The sequence below is a fragment of the Strix aluco genome, chromosome 20 (genome assembly GCF_031877795.1).
Source record: "Strix aluco isolate bStrAlu1 chromosome 20, bStrAlu1.hap1, whole genome shotgun sequence".
Lineage (NCBI taxonomy): Eukaryota > Metazoa > Chordata > Aves > Strigiformes > Strigidae > Strix > Strix aluco.
The window spans coordinates 179,362-196,509 of NC_133950.1; positions in this window are offsets into that span (position 1 = coordinate 179,362).

The window sequence follows — 17,148 nt, forward strand, 5'->3', positions numbered from 1 at the left end:
GTTCACATTGCTTCGCAGAATCGCTTTTGTGCAGAAAACACTGACACTTGTTCAGAACAAAAGAAAGCACAGAGCCCCAGATTTGCTGTTGTCCTGGAGAGCTTGCAGAGCACTGGGGAAAGGCAGGCAGAGAATTCCCTGCTAGCACCTTCTCTGTGCCTGTTCACATTGCTTCGCAGAATCGCTTTTGTGCAGAAACAGTAACACTTGTTCAGAACGAAAGAAAGCACAGAGCCCCAGATTCTATGTTGTCCTGGAGAGCTTGCAGAGCACTGGGGAAAGGCAGGCAGAGAATTCCCTGCTAGCACCTTCTCTGTGCCTGGGAAGCAGAAGTGTTCACATTGCTTGGCAGAATCGCTTTTGTGCAGAAAACACTAACACTTGTTCAGAACGAAAGAAAGCACAGAGCCCCAGATTTGATGTTGTCCTGGAGAGCTTGCAGAGCACTGGGGAAAGGCAGGCAGAGAATTCCCTGCTAGCACCTTCTCTGTGCCTGTTCACATTGCTTCGCAGAATCGCTTTTGTGCAGAAAACACTAACACTTGTTCAGAACGAAAGAAAGCACAGAGCCCCAGATTCTATGTTGTCCTGGAGAGCTTGCAGAGCACTGGGGAAAGGCAGGCAGAGAATTCCCTGCTAGCACCTTCTCTGTGCCTGGGAAGCAGAAGTGTTCACATTGCTTCGCAGAATCGCTTTTGTGCAGAAAACACTAACACTTGTTCAGAAGGAAAGAAAGCACAGAGCCCCAGATTTGCTGTTGTCCTGGAGAGCTTGCAGAGCACTGGGGAAAGGCAGGCAGAGAATTCCCTGCTAGCACCTTCTCTGTGCCTGGGAAGCAGAAGTGTTCACATTGCTTCGCAGAATCGCTTTTGTGCAGAAAACAGTAACACTTGTTCAGAACGAAAGAAAGCACAGATCCCCAGATTTGCTGTTGTTCTGGAGAGCTTGCAGAGCACTGGGGAAAGGCAGGCAGAGAATTCCCTGCTAGCACCTTCTCTGTGCCTGTTCACATTGCTTCGCAGAATCGCTTTTGTGCAGAAAACACTAACACTTGTTCAGAACGAAAGAAAGCACAGAGCCCCAGATTCTATGTTGTCCTGGAGAGCTTGCAGAGCACTGGGGAAAGGCAGGCAGAGAATTCCCTGCTAGCACCTTCTCTGTGCCTGGGAAGCAGAAGTGTTCACATTGCTTCGCAGAATCGCTTTTGTGCAGAAAAGAGTAACACTTGTTCAGAACGAAAGAAAGCACAGAGCCCCAGATTTGCTGTTGTCCTGGAGAGCTTGCAGAGCACTGGGGAAAGGCAGGCAGAGAATTCCCTGCTAGCACCTTCTCTGTGCCTGGGAAGCAGAAGTGTTCACATTGCTTGGCAGAATCGCTTTTGTGCAGAAAACAGTAACACTTGTTCAGAACGAAAGAAAGCACAGAGCCCCAGATTTTCTGTTGTCCTGGAGAGCTTGCAGAGCACTGGGGAAAGGCAGGCAGAGAATTCCCTGCTAGCACCTTCTCTGTTTCTGTTCACATTGCTTCGTAGAATCGCTTTTGTGCAGAAAACACTAACACTTGTTCAGAAGGAAAGAAAGCACAGAGCCCCAGATTTTATGTTGTCCTGGAGAGCTTGCAGAGCACTGGGGAAAGGCAGGCAGAGAATTCCCTGCTAGCACCTTCTCTGTGACTGTTCACATTGCTTCGCAGAATCGCTTTTGTGCAGAAAACAGTAACACTTGTTCAGAACGAAAGAAAGCACAGAGCCCCAGATTATATGTTGTCCTGGAGAGCTTGCAGAGCACTGGGGAAAGGCAGGCAGAGAATTCCCTGCTAGCACCTTCTCTGTGCCTGTTCACATTGCTTCGCAGAATCGCTTTTGTGCAGAAAACACTAACACTTGTTCAGAATGAAAGAAAGCACAGAGCCCCAGATTTGCTGTTGTCCTGGAGAGCTCGCAGAGCACTGGGGAAAGGCAGGCAGAGAATTCCCTGCTAGCATATTCTCTGTGCCTGGGAAGCAGAAGTGTTCACATTGCTTCGCAGAATCGCTTTTGTGCAGAAAACAGTAACACTTGTTCAGAAGGAAAGAAAGCACAGAGCCCCAGATTCTATGTTGTCCTGGAGAGCTTGCAGAGCACTGGGGAAAGGCAGGCAGAGAATTCCCTGCTAGCACCTTTTCTGTGCCTGTTCCCATTGCTTCGCAGAATCGCTTTTGTGCAGAAACAGTAACACTTGTTCAGAACGAAAGAAAGCACAGAGCCCCAGATTTGCTGTTGTCCTGGAGAGCTTGCAGAGCACTGGGGAAAGGCAGGCAGAGAATTCCCTGCTAGCACCTTCTCTGTGCCTGGGAAGCAGAAGTGTTCACATTGCTTGGCAGAATCGCTTTTGTGCAGAAAACACTAACACTTGTTCAGAACGAAAGAAAGCACAGAGCCCCAGATTTGCTGTTGTCCTGGAGAGCTTGCAGAGCACTGGGGAAAGGCAGGCAGAGAATTCCCTGCTAGCACCTTTTCTGTGCCTGTTCACATTGCTTCGCAGAATCGCTTTTGTGCAGAAAACACTGACACTTGTTCAGAACAAAAGAAAGCACAGAGCCCCAGATTTGCTGTTGTCCTGGAGAGCTTGCAGAGCACTGGGGAAAGGCAGGCAGAGAATTCCCTGCTAGCACCTTCTCTGTGCCTGGGAAGCAGAAGTGTTCACATTGCTTGGCAGAATCTCTTTTGTGCAGAAAACACTAACACTTGTTCAGAACGAAAGAAAGCACAGAGCCCCAGATTTGCTGTTGTCCTGGAGAGCTTGCAGAGCACTGGGGAAGGCAGGCAGAGAATTCCCTGCTAGCACCTTCTCTGTGCCTGTTCACATTGCTTCGCAGAATCGCTTTTGTGCAGAAAACACTAACACTTGTTCAGAACGAAAGAAAGCACAGAGCCCCAGATTTTATGTTGTCCTGGAGAGCTTGCAGAGCACTGGGGAAAGGCAGGCAGAGAATTCCCTGCTAGCACCTTCTCTGTGCCTGTTCACATTGCTTCGCAGAATCGCTTTTGTGCAGAAAACACTAACACTTGTTCAGAACGAAAGAAAGCACAGAGCCCCAGATTTGCTGTTGTCCTGGAGAGCTTGCAGAGCACTGGGGAAAGGCAGGCAGAGAATTCCCTGCTAGCACCTTCTCTGTGCCTGGGAAGCAGAAGTGTTCACATTGCTTGGCAGAATCGCTTTTGTGCAGAAAACAGTCACACTTGTTCAGAACGAAAGAAAGCACAGAGCCCCAGATTTGCTGTTGTCCTGGAGAGCTTGCAGAGCACTGGGGAAAGGCAGGCAGAGAATTCCCTGCTAACACCTTCTCTGTGCCTGGGAAGCACAAGTGTTCACATTGCTTGGCAGAATCGCTTTTGTGCAGAAAACACTAACACTTGTTCAGAAGGAAAGAAAGCACAGAGCCCCAGATTTGCTGTTGTCCTGGAGAGCTTGCAGAGCACTGGGGAAAGGCAGGCAGAGAATTCCCTGCTAGCACCTTCTCTGTGCCTGGGAAGCACAAGTGTTCACATTGCTTGGCAGAATCGCTTTTGTGCAGAAAACAGTAACACTTGTTCAGAACGAAAGAAAGCACAGAGCCCCAGATTTGCTGTTGTCCTGGAGAGCTTGCAGAGCACTGGGGAAAGGCAGGCAGAGAATTCCCTGCTAGCACCTTCTCTGTGCCTGTTCACATTGCTTCGCAGAATCGCTTTTGTGCAGAAAACACTAACACTTGTTCAGAACGAAAGAAAGCACAGAGCCCCAGATTCTATGTTGTCCTGGAGAGCTTGCAGAGCACTGGGGAAAGGCAGGCAGAGAATTCCCTGCTAGCACCTTCTCTGTGCCTGGGAAGCAGAAGTGTTCACATTGCTTCGCAGAATCGCTTTTGTGCAGAAAAGAGTAACACTTGTTCAGAACGAAAGAAAGCACAGAGCCCCAGATTTGCTGTTGTCCTGGAGAGCTTGCAGAGCACTGGGGAAAGGCAGGCAGAGAATTCCCTGCTAGCACCTTCTCTGTGCCTGGGAAGCAGAAGTGTTCACATTGCTTCGCAGAATCGCTTTTGTGCAGAAAACACTAACACTTGTTCAGAACGAAAGAAAGCACAGAGCCCCAGATTTGCTGTTGTCCTGGAGAGCTTGCAGAGCACTGGGGAAAGGCAGGCAGAGAATTCCCTGCTAGCACCTTCTCTGTTTCTGTTCACATTGCTTCGTAGAATCGCTTTTGTGCAGAAAACACTAACACTTGTTCAGAAGGAAAGAAAGCACAGAGCCCCAGATTTTATGTTGTCCTGGAGAGCTTGCAGAGCACTGGGGAAAGGCAGGCAGAGAATTCCCTGCTAGCACCTTCTCTGTGCCTGTTCACATTGCTTCGCAGAATCGCTTTTGTGCAGAAAACAGTAACACTTGTTCAGAACGAAAGAAAGCACAGAGCCCCAGATTCTATGTTGTCCTGGAGAGCTTGCAGAGCACTGGGGAAAGGCAGGCAGAGAATTCCCTGCTAGCACCTTCTCTGTGCCTGTTCACATTGCTTCGCAGAATCGCTTTTGTGCAGAAAACACTAACACTTGTTCAGAACGAAAGAAAGCACAGAGCCCCAGATTTGCTGTTGTCCTGGAGAGCTTGCAGAGCACTGGGGAAAGGCAGGCAGAGAATTCCCTGCTAGCACCTTCTCTGTGCCTGGGAAGCAGAAGTGTTCACATTGCTTGGCAGAATCGCTTTTGTGCAGAAAACACTAACACTTGTTCAGAACGAAAGAAAGCACAGAGCCCCAGATTTGCTGTTGTCCTGGAGAGCTTGCAGAGCACTGGGGAAATGCAGGCAGAGAATTCCCTGCTAGCACCTTTTCTGTGCCTGTTCACATTGCTTCGCAGAATCGCTTTTGTGCAGAAAACACTGACACTTGTTCAGAACAAAAGAAAGCACAGAGCCCCAGATTTGCTGTTGTCCTGGAGAGCTTGCAGAGCACTGGGGAAAGGCAGGCAGAGAATTCCCTGCTAGCACCTTCTCTGTGCCTGTTCACATTGCTTCGCAGAATCGCTTTTGTGCAGAAACAGTAACACTTGTTCAGAACGAAAGAAAGCACAGAGCCCCAGATTCTATGTTGTCCTGGAGAGCTTGCAGAGCACTGGGGAAAGGCAGGCAGAGAATTCCCTGCTAGCACCTTCTCTGTGCCTGGGAAGCAGAAGTGTTCACATTGCTTGGCAGAATCGCTTTTGTGCAGAAAACACTAACACTTGTTCAGAACGAAAGAAAGCACAGAGCCCCAGATTTGCTGTTGTCCTGGAGAGCTTGCAGAGCACTGGGGAAGGCAGGCAGAGAATTCCCTGCTAGCACCTTCTCTGTGCCTGTTCACATTGCTTCGCAGAATCGCTTTTGTGCAGAAAACACTAACACTTGTTCAGAACGAAAGAAAGCACAGAGCCCCAGATTTTATGTTGTCCTGGAGAGCTTGCAGAGCACTGGGGAAAGGCAGGCAGAGAATTCCCTGCTAGCACCTTCTCTGTGCCTGTTCACATTGCTTCGCAGAATCGCTTTTGTGCAGAAAACACTAACACTTGTTCAGAACGAAAGAAAGCACAGAGCCCCAGATTTGCTGTTGTCCTGGAGAGCTTGCAGAGCACTGGGGAAAGGCAGGCAGAGAATTCCCTGCTAGCACCTTCTCTGTGCCTGGGAAGCAGAAGTGTTCACATTGCTTGGCAGAATCGCTTTTGTGCAGAAAACAGTCACACTTGTTCAGAACGAAAGAAAGCACAGAGCCCCAGATTCTATGTTGTCCTGGAGAGCTTGCAGAGCACTGGGGAAAGGCAGGCAGAGAATTCCCTGCTAGCACCTTCTCTGTGCCTGTTCACATTGCTTCGCAGAATCGCTTTTGTGCAGAAAACACTAACACTTGTTCAGAACGAAAGAAAGCACAGAGCCCCAGATTCTATGTTGTCCTGGAGAGCTTGCAGAGCACTGGGGAAAGGCAGGCAGAGAATTCCCTGCTAGCACCTTCTCTGTGCCTGTTCACATTGCTTCGCAGAATCGCTTTTGTGCAGAAACAGTAACACTTGTTCAGAACGAAAGAAAGCACAGAGCCCCAGATTTGCTGTTGTCCTGGGGAGCTTGCAGAGCACTGGGGAAAGGCAGGCAGAGAATTCCCTGCTAGCACCTTTTCTGTGCCTGTTCACATTGCTTCGCAGAATCGCTTTTGTGCAGAAACAGTAACACTTGTTCAGAACGAAAGAAAGCACAGAGCCCCAGATTTGCTGTTGTCCTGGAGAGCTTGCAGAGCACTGGGGAAAGGCAGGCAGAGAATTCCCTGCTAGCACCTTCTCTGTGCCTGGGAAGCAGAAGTGTTCACATTGCTTGGCAGAATCGCTTTTGTGCAGAAAACAGTAAAACTTGTTCAGAACGAAAGAAAGCACAGAGCCCCAGATTCTATGTTGTCCTGGAGAGCTTGCAGAGCACTGGGGAAAGGCAGGCAGAGAATTCCCTGCTAGCACCTTCTCTGTGCCTGTTCACATTGCTTCGCAGAATCGCTTTTGTGCAGAAAACACTAACACTTGTTCAGAACGAAAGAAAGCACAGAGCCCCAGATTCTATGTTGTCCTGGAGAGCTTGCAGAGCACTGGGGAAAGGCAGGCAGAGAATTCCCTGCTAGCACCTTCTCTGTGCCTGTTCACATTGCTTCGCAGAATCGCTTTTGTGCAGAAAACACTAACACTTGTTCAGAAGGAAAGAAAGCACAGAGCCCCAGATTTGCTGTTGTCCTGGAGAGCTCGCAGAGCACTGGGGAAAGGCAGGCAGAGAATTCCCTGCTAGCATATTCTCTGTGCCTGGGAAGCAGAAGTGTTCACATTGCTTCGCAGAATCGCTTTTGTGCAGAAAACAGTAACACTTGTTCAGAAGGAAAGAAAGCACAGAGCCCCAGATTCTATGTTGTCCTGGAGAGCTTGCAGAGCACTGGGGAAAGGCAGGCAGAGAATTCCCTGCTAGCACATTCTCTGTGCCTGGGAAGCAGAAGTGTTCACATTGCTTCGCAGAATCGCTTTTGTGCAGAAAACAGTAACACTTGTTCAGAAGGAAAGAAAGCACAGAGCCCCAGATTTTATGTTGTCCTGGAGAGCTTGCAGAGCCCTGGGGAAAGGCAGGCAGAGAATTCCCTGCTAGCACCTTCTCTGTACCTGGGAAGCAGAAGTGTTCACATTGCTTGGCAGAATCGCTTTTGTGCAGAAAACACTAACACTTGTTCAGAACGAAAGAAAGCACAGAGCCCCAGATTCTATGTTGTCCTGGAGAGCTTGCAGACCACTGGGGAAAGGCAGGCAGAGAATTCCATGCTAGCACCTTCTCTGTGCCTGTTCACATTGCTTCGCAGAATCGCTTTTGTGCAGAAAACACTAACACTTGTTCAGAACGAAAGAAAGCACAGAGCCCCAGATTTGCTGTTGTCCTGGAGAGCTTGCAGAGCACTGGGGAAAGGCAGGCAGAGAATTCCCTGCTAGCACCTTCTCTGTGCCTGGGAAGCAGAAGTGTTCACATTGCTTGGCAGAATCGCTTTTGTGCAGAAAACACTAACACTTGTTCAGAACGAAAGAAAGCACAGAGCCCCAGATTTGCTGTTGTCCTGGAGAGCTTGCAGAGCACTGGGGAAAGGCAGGCAGAGAATTCCCTGCTAGCACCTTCTCTGTGCCTGGGAAGCAGAAGTGTTCACATTGCTTGGCAGAATCGCTTTTGTGCAGAAAACAGTAACACTTGTTCAGAACGAAAGAAAGCACAGAGCCCCAGATTTGCTGTTGTCCTGGAGAGCTTGCAGAGCACTGGGGAAAGGCAGGCAGAGAATTCCCTGCTAGCACCTTCTCTGTTTCTGTTCACATTGCTTCGTAGAATCGCTTTTGTGCAGAAAACACTAACACTTGTTCAGAAGGAAAGAAAGCACAGAGCCCCAGATTTTATGTTGTCCTGGAGAGCTTGCAGAGCACTGGGGAAAGGCAGGCAGAGAATTCCCTGCTAGCACCTTCTCTGTGCCTGTTCACATTGCTTCGCAGAATCGCTTTTGTGCAGAAAACAGTAACACTTGTTCAGAAGGAAAGAAAGCACAGAGCCCCAGATTTGCTGTTGTCCTGGAGAGCTTGCAGAGCACTGGGGAAAGGCAGGCAGAGAATTCCCTGCTAGCACCTTCTCTGTGCCTGTTCACATTGCTTCGCAGAATCGCTTTTGTGCAGAAAACACTAACACTTGTTCAGAATGAAAGAAAGCACAGAGCCCCAGATTTGCTGTTGTCCTGGAGAGCTCGCAGAGCACTGGGGAAAGGCAGGCAGAGAATTCCCTGCTAGCATATTCTCTGTGCCTGGGAAGCAGAAGTGTTCACATTGCTTCGCAGAATCGCTTTTGTGCAGAAAACAGTAACACTTGTTCAGAAGGAAAGAAAGCACAGAGCCCCAGATTCTATGTTGTCCTGGAGAGCTTGCAGAGCACTGGGGAAAGGCAGGCAGAGAATTCCCTGCTAGCACATTCTCTGTGCCTGGGAAGCAGAAGTGTTCACATTGCTTCGCAGAATCGCTTTTGTGCAGAAAACAGTAACACTTGTTCAGAAGGAAAGAAAGCACAGAGCCCCAGATTTTATGTTGTCCTGGAGAGCTTGCAGAGCACTGGGGAAAGGCAGGCAGAGAATTCCCTGCTAGCACCTTCTCTGTACCTGGGAAGCAGAAGTGTTCACATTGCTTGGCAGAATCGCTTTTGTGCAGAAAACACTAACACTTGTTCAGAACGAAAGAAAGCACAGAGCCCCAGATTCTATGTTGTCCTGGAGAGCTTGCAGAGCACTGGGGAAAGGCAGGCAGAGAATTCCCTGCTAGCACCTTTTCTGTGCCTGTTCACATTGCTTGGCAGAATCGCTTTTTTGCAGAAAACACTAACACTTGTTCAGAAGGAAAGAAAGCACAGAGCCCCAGATTTGCTGTTGTCCTGGAGAGCTTGCAGAGCACTGGGGAAAGGCAGGCAGAGAATTCCCTGCTAGCACCTTCTCTGTGCCTGTTCACATTGCTTGGCAGAATCGCTTTTGTGCAGAAAACAGTAACACTTCTTCAGAACGAAAGAAAGCACAGAGCCCCAGATTTGCTGTTGTCCTGGAGAGCTTGCAGAGCACTGGGGAAAGGCAGGCAGAGAATTCCCTGCTAGCACCTTCTCTGTGCCTGTTCACATTGCTTCGCAGAATCGCTTTTGTGCAGAAAACACTAACACTTGTTCAGAACGAAAGAAAGCACAGAGCCCCAGATTCTATGTTGTCCTGGAGAGCTTGCAGAGCACTGGGGAAAGGCAGGCAGAGAATTCCCTGCTAGCACCTTCTCTGTGCCTGTTCACATTGCTTCGCAGAATCGCTTTCGTGCAGAAAACACTAACACTTGTTCAGAACGAAAGAAAGCACAGAGCCCCAGATTATATGTTGTCCTGGAGAGCTTGCAGAGCACTGGGGAAAGGCAGGCAGAGAATTCCCTGCTAGCACCTTCTCTGTGCCTGGGAAGCAGAAGTGTTCACATTGCTTGGCAGAATCGCTTTTGTGCAGAAAACACTAACACTTGTTCAGAAGGAAAGAAAGCACAGAGCCCCAGATTTGCTGTTGTCCTGGAGAGCTTGCAGAGCACTGGGGAAAGGCAGGCAGAGAATTCCCTGCTAGCACCTTCTCTGTTTCTGTTCACATTGCTTCGTAGAATCGCTTTTGTGCAGAAAACACTAACACTTGTTCAGAAGGAAAGAAAGCACAGAGCCCCAGATTTTATGTTGTCCTGGAGAGCTTGCAGAGCACTGGGGAAAGGCAGGCAGAGAATTCCCTGCTAGCACCTTCTCTGTGCCTGTTCACATTGCTTCGCAGAATCGCTTTTGTGCAGAAAACAGTAACACTTGTTCAGAACGAAAGAAAGCACAGAGCCCCAGATTCTATGTTGTCCTGGAGAGCTTGCAGAGCACTGGGGAAAGGCAGGCAGAGAATTCCCTGCTAGCACCTTCTCTGTGCCTGTTCACATTGCTTCGCAGAATCGCTTTTGTGCAGAAACAGTAACACTTGTTCAGAACGAAAGAAAGCACAGAGCCCCAGATTCTATGTTGTCCTGGAGAGCTTGCAGAGCACTGGGGAAAGGCAGGCAGAGAATTCCCTGCTAGCACCTTCTCTGTGCCTGGGAAGCAGAAGTGTTCACATTGCTTGGCAGAATCGCTTTTGTGCAGAAAACACTAACACTTGTTCAGAACGAAAGAAAGCACAGAGCCCCAGATTTGCTGTTGTCCTGGAGAGCTTGCAGAGCACTGGGGAAGGCAGGCAGAGAATTCCCTGCTAGCACCTTCTCTGTGCCTGTTCACATTGCTTCGCAGAATCGCTTTTGTGCAGAAAACACTAACACTTGTTCAGAACGAAAGAAAGCACAGAGCCCCAGATTTTATGTTGTCCTGGAGAGCTTGCAGAGCACTGGGGAAAGGCAGGCAGAGAATTCCCTGCTAGCACCTTCTCTGTGCCTGTTCACATTGCTTCGCAGAATCGCTTTTGTGCAGAAAACACTAACACTTGTTCAGAACGAAAGAAAGCACAGAGCCCCAGATTTGCTGTTGTCCTGGAGAGCTTGCAGAGCACTGGGGAAAGGCAGGCAGAGAATTCCCTGCTAGCACCTTCTCTGTGCCTGGGAAGCAGAAGTGTTCACATTGCTTGGCAGAATCGCTTTTGTGCAGAAAACAGTCACACTTGTTCAGAACGAAAGAAAGCACAGAGCCCCAGATTCTATGTTGTCCTGGAGAGCTTGCAGAGCACTGGGGAAAGGCAGGCAGAGAATTCCCTGCTAGCACCTTCTCTGTGCCTGTTCACATTGCTTCGCAGAATCGCTTTTGTGCAGAAAACACTAACACTTGTTCAGAACGAAAGAAAGCACAGAGCCCCAGATTCTATGTTGTCCTGGAGAGCTTGCAGAGCACTGGGGAAAGGCAGGCAGAGAATTCCCTGCTAGCACCTTCTCTGTGCCTGTTCACATTGCTTGGCAGAATCGCTTTTGTGCAGAAAACAGTCACACTTGTTCAGAACGAAAGAAAGCACAGAGCCCCAGATTTGCTGTTGTCCTGGAGAGCTTGCAGAGCACTGGGGAAAGGCAGGCAGAGAATTCCCTGCTAGCACCTTCTCTGTACCTGTTCACATTGCTTCGCAGAATCGCTTTTGTGCAGAAAACAGTCACACTTGTTCAGAACGAAAGAAAGCACAGAGCCCCAGATTTGATGTTGTCCTGGAGAGCTTGCAGAGCACTGGGGAAAGGCAGGCAGAGAATTCCCTGCTAGCACCTTCTCTGTGCCTGTTCACATTGCTTCGCAGAATCGCTTTTGTGCAGAAAACAGTAACACTTGTTCAGAAGGAAAGAAAGCACAGAGCCCCAGATTTGCTGTTGTGCTGGAGAGCTTGCAGAGCACTGGGGAAAGGCAGGCAGAGAATTCCCTGCTAGCACCTTCTCTGTGCCTGGGAAGCAGAAGTGTTCACATTGCTTCGCAGAATCGCTTTTGTGCAGAAAACAGTAACACTTGTTCAGAACGAAAGAAAGCACAGAGCCCCAGATTTGCTGTTGTGCTGGAGAGCTTGCAGAGCACTGGGGAAAGGCAGGCAGAGAATTCCCTGCTAGCACCTTCTCTGTGCCTGGGAAGCAGAAGTGTTCACATTGCTTGGCAGAATCGCTTTTGTGCAGAAAACGCTAACACTTGTTCAGAACGAAAGAAAGCACAGAGCCCCAGATTTTATGTTGTCCTGGAGAGCTTGCAGAGCACTGGGGAAAGGCAGGCAGAGAATTCCCTGCTAGCACCTTCTCTGTGCCTGTTCACATTGCTTCGCAGAATCGCTTTTGTGCAGAAAACAGTAACACTTGTTCAGAACGAAAGAAAGCACAGAGCCCCAGATTCTATGTTGTCCTGGAGAGCTTGCAAAGCACTGGGGAAAGGCAGGCAGAGAATTCCCTGCTAGCACCTTCTCTGTGCCTGGGAAGCAGAAGTGTTCACATTGCTTCGCAGAATCGCTTTTGTGCAGAAAACAGTCACACTTGTTCAGAACGAAAGAAAGCACAGAGCCCCAGATTCTATGTTGTCCTGGAGAGCTTGCAGAGCACTGGGGAAAGGCAGGCAGAGAATTCCCTGCTAGCACCTTCTCTGTGCCTGGGAAGCAGAAGTGTTCACATTGCTTCGCAGAATCGCTTTTGTGCAGAAAACACTAACACTTGTTCAGAACGAAAGAAAGCACAGAGCCCCAGATTTGCTGTTGTGCTGGAGAGCTTGCAGAGCACTGGGGAAAGGCAGGCAGAGAATTCCCTGCTAGCACCTTCTCTGTGCCTGGGAAGCAGAATTGTTCACATTGCTTGGCAGAATCGCTTTTGTGCAGAAAACGCTAACACTTGTTCAGAACGAAAGAAAGCACAGAGCCCCAGATTTTATGTTGTCCTGGAGAGCTTGCAGAGCACTGGGGAAAGGCAGGCAGAGAATTCCCTGCTAGCACCTTCTCTGTGCCTGTTCACATTGCTTCGCAGAATCGCTTTTGTGCAGAAAACAGTAACACTTGTTCAGAACGAAAGAAAGCACAGAGCCCCAGATTTTATGTTGTCCTGGAGAGCTTGCAGAGCACTGGGGAAAGGCAGCCAGAGAATTCCCTGCTAGCACCTTCTCTGTGCCTGGGAAGCAGAAGTGTTCACATTGCTTGGCAGAATCGCTTTTGTGCAGAAAACAGTCACACTTGTTCAGAACGAAAGAAAGCACAGAGCCCCAGATTCTATGTTGTCCTGGAGAGCTTGCAGAGCACTGGGGAAAGGCAGGCAGAGAATTCCCTGCTAGCACCTTCTCTGTGCCTGGGAAGCAGAAGTGTTCACATTGCTTCGCAGAATCGCTTTTGTGCAGAAAACACTAACACTTGTTCAGAACGAAAGAAAGCACAGAGCCCCAGATTCTATGTTGTCCTGGAGAGCTTGCAGAGCACTGGGGAAAGGCAGGCAGAGAATTCCCTGCTAGCACCTTCTCTGTGCCTGGGAAGCAGAAGTGTTCACATTGCTTCGCAGAATCGCTTTTGTGCAGAAAACACTAACACTTGTTCAGAACGAAAGAAAGCACAGAGCCCCAGATTTGCTGTTGTCCTGGAGAGCTTGCAGAGCACTGGGGAAAGGCAGGCAGAGAATTCCCTGCTAGCACCTTCTCTGTGCCTGTTCACATTGCTTCGCAGAATCGCTTTTGTGCAGAAAACAGTAACACTTGTTCAGAACGAAAGAAAGCACAGAGCCCCATATTTTATGTTGTCCTGGAGAGCTTGCAGAGCACTGGGGAAAGGCAGGCAGAGAATTCCCTGCTAGCACCTTCTCTGTGCCTGTTCACATTGCTTCGCAGAATCGCTTTTGTGCAGAAAACAGTAAACCTTGTTCAGAACGAAAGAAAGCACAGAGCCCCAGATTTTATGTTGTCCTGGAGAGCTTGCAGAGCACTGGGGAAAGGCAGGCAGAGAATTCCCTGCTAGCACCTTCTCTGTGCCTGGGAAGCAGAAGTGTTCACATTGCTTGGCAGAATCGCTTTTGTGCAGAAAACAGTAACACTTGTTCAGAACGAAAGAAAGCACAGAGCCCCAGATTCTATGTTGTCCTGGAGAGCTTGCAGAGCACTGGGGAAAGGCAGGCAGAGAATTCCCTGCTAGCACCTTCTCTGTGCCTGTTAACATTGCTTCGCAGAATCGCTTTTGTGCAGAAAACAGTAACACCTGTTCAGAACGAAAGAAAGCACAGAGCCCCAGATTCTATGTTGTCCTGGAGAGCTTGCAGAGCACTGGGGAAAGGCAGGCAGAGAATTCCCTGCTAGCACCTTCTCTGTGCCTGGGAAGCAGAAGTGTTCACATTGCTTCGCAGAATCGCTTTTGTGCAGAAAACACTAACACTTGTTCAGAACGAAAGAAAGCACAGAGCCCCAGATTTGCTGTTGTCCTGGAGAGCTTGCAGAGCACTGGGGAAAGGCAGGCAGAGAATTCCCTGCTAGCACCTTCTCTGTGCCTGGGAAGCAGAAGTGTTCACATTGCTTCGCAGAATCGCTTTTGTGCAGAAAACACTAACACTTGTTCAGAACGAAAGAAAGCACAGAGCCCCAGATTTGCTGTTGTCCTGGAGAGCTTGCAGAGCACTGGGGAAAGGCAGGCAGAGAATTCCCTGCTAGCACCTTCTCTGTGCCTGGGAAGCAGAAGTGTTCACATTGCTTGGCAGAATCGCTTTTGTGCAGAAAACAGTCACACTTGTTCAGAACGAAAGAAAGCACAGAGCCCCAGATTTGCTGTTGTGCTGGAGAGCTTGCAGAGCACTGGGGAAAGGCAGGCAGAGAATTCCCTGCTAGCACCTTCTCTGTGCCTGTTCACATTGCTTCGCAGAATCGCTTTTGTGCAGAAAACAGTCACACTTGTTCAGAACGAAAGAAAGCACAGAGCCCCAGATTTGCTGTTGTGCTGGAGAGCTTGCAGAGCACTGGGGAAAGGCAGGCAGAGAATTCCCTGCTAGCCACCTTCTCTGTGCCTGGGAAGCAGAAGTGTTCACATTGCTTGGCAGAATCGCTTTTGTGCAGAAAACACTAACACTTGTTCAGAACGAAAGAAAGCACAGAGCCCCAGATTCTATGTTGTCCTGGAGAGCTTGCAGAGCACTGGGGAAAGGCAGGCAGAGAATTCCCTGCTAGCACCTTCTCTGTGCCTGTTCACATTGCTTCGCAGAATCGCTTTTGTGCAGAAAACAGTAACACCTGTTCAGAACGAAAGAAAGCACAGAGCCCCAGATTCTATGTTGTCCTGGAGAGCTTGCAGAGCACTGGGGAAAGGCAGGCAGAGAATTCCCTGCTAGCACCTTCTCTGTGCCTGGGAAGCAGAAGTGTTCACATTGCTTCGCAGAATCGCTTTTGTGCAGAAAACACTAACACTTGTTCAGAACGAAAGAAAGCACAGAGCCCCAGATTTGCTGTTGTCCTGGAGAGCTTGCAGAGCACTGGGGAAAGGCAGGCAGAGAATTCCCTGCTAGCACCTTCTCTGTGCCTGGGAAGCAGAAGTGTTCACATTGCTTGGCAGAATCGCTTTTGTGCAGAAAACAGTCACACTTGTTCAGAACGAAAGAAAGCACAGAGCCCCAGATTCTATGTTGTCCTGGAGAGCTTGCAGAGCACTGGGGAAAGGCAGGCAGAGAATTCCCTGCTAGCACCTTCTCTGTGCCTGTTCACATTGCTTCGCAGAATCGCTTTTGTGCAGAAAACAGTAACACCTGTTCAGAACGAAAGAAAGCACAGAGCCCCAGATTCTATGTTGTCCTGGAGAGCTTGCAGAGCACTGGGGAAAGGCAGCCAGAGAATTCCCTGCTAGCACCTTCTCTGTGCCTGGGAAGCAGAAGTGTTCACATTGCTTGGCAGAATCGCTTTTGTGCAGAAAACACTAACACTTGTTCAGAACGAAAGAAAGCACAGAGCCCCAGATTCTATGTTGTCCTGGAGAGCTTGCAGAGCACTGGGGAAAGGCAGGCAGAGAATTCCCTGCTAGCACCTTCTCTGTGCCTGTTCACATTGCTTCGCAGAATCGCTTTTGTGCAGAAAACAGTCACACTTGTTCAGAACGAAAGAAAGCACAGAGCCCCAGATTTGCTGTCGTCCTGGAGAGCTTGCAGAGCACTGGGGAAAGGCAGGCAGAGAATTCCCTGCTAGCCACCTTCTCTGTGCCTGGGAAGCAGAAGTGTTCACATTGCTTGGCAGAATCGCTTTTGTGCAGAAAACAGTCACACTTGTTCAGAACGAAAGAAAGCACAGAGCCCCAGATTCTATGTTGTCCTGGAGAGCTTGCAGAGCACTGGGGAAAGGCAGGCAGAGAATTCCCTGCTAGCACCTTCTCTGTGCCTGTTCACATTGCTTGGCAGAATCGCTTTTGTGCAGAAAACAGTCACACTTGTTCAGAACGAAAGAAAGCACAGAGCCCCAGATTCTATGTTGTCCTGGAGAGCTTGCAGAGCACTGGGGAAAGGCAGGCAGAGAATTCCCTGCTAGCACCTTCTCTGTGCCTGTTCACATTGCTTGGCAGAATCGCTTTTGTGCAGAAAACAGTAACACTTGTTCAGAACGAAAGAAAGCACAGAGCCCCAGATTTGCTGTTGTGCTGGAGAGCTTGCAGAGCACTGGGGAAAGGCAGGCAGAGAATTCCCTGCTAGCACCTTCTCTGTGCCTGGGAAGCAGAAGTGTTCACATTGCTTGGCAGAATCGCTTTTGTGCAGAAAACGCTAACACTTGTTCAGAACGAAAGAAAGCACAGAGCCACAGATTTTATGTTGTCCTGGAGAGCTTGCAGAGCACTGGGGAAAGGCAGGCAGAGAATTCCCTGCTAGCACCTTCTCTGTGCCTGTTCACATTGCTTGGCAGAATCGCTTTTGTGCAGAAAACAGTAACACTTGTTCAGAACGAAAGAAAGCACAGAGCCCCAGATTCTATGTTGTCCTGGAGAGCTTGCAGAGCACTGGGGAAAGGCAGGCAGAGAATTCCCTGCTAGCACCTTCTCTGTGCCTGGGAAGCAGAAGTGTTCACATTGCTTGGCAGAATCGCTTTTGTGCAGAAAACAGTCACACTTGTTCAGAACGAAAGAAAGCACAGAGCCCCAGATTCTATGTTGTCCTGGAGAGCTTGCAGAGCACTGGGGAAAGGCAGGCAGAGAATTCCCTGCTAGCACCTTCTCTGTGCCTGGGAAGCAGAAGTGTTCACATTGCTTCGCAGAATCGCTTTTGTGCAGAAAACAGTAACACTTGTTCAGAACGAAAGAAAGCACAGAGCCCCAGATTCTATGTTGTGCTGGAGAGCTTGCAGAGCACTGGGGAAAGGCAGGCAGAGAATTCCCTGCTAGCACCTTCTCTGTGCCTGGGAAGCAGAATTGTTCACATTGCTTGGCAGAATCGCTTTTGTGCAGAAAACGCTAACACTTGTTCAGAACGAAAGAAAGCACAGAGCCCCAGATTTTATGTTGTCCTGGAGAGCTTGCAGAGCACTGGGGAAAGGCAGGCAGAGAATTCCCTGCTAGCACCTTCTCTGTGCCTGTTCACATTGCTTCGCAGAATCGCTTTTGTGCAGAAAACAGTAACACTTGTTCAGAACGAAAGAAAGCACAGAGCCCCAGATTTTATGTTGTCCTG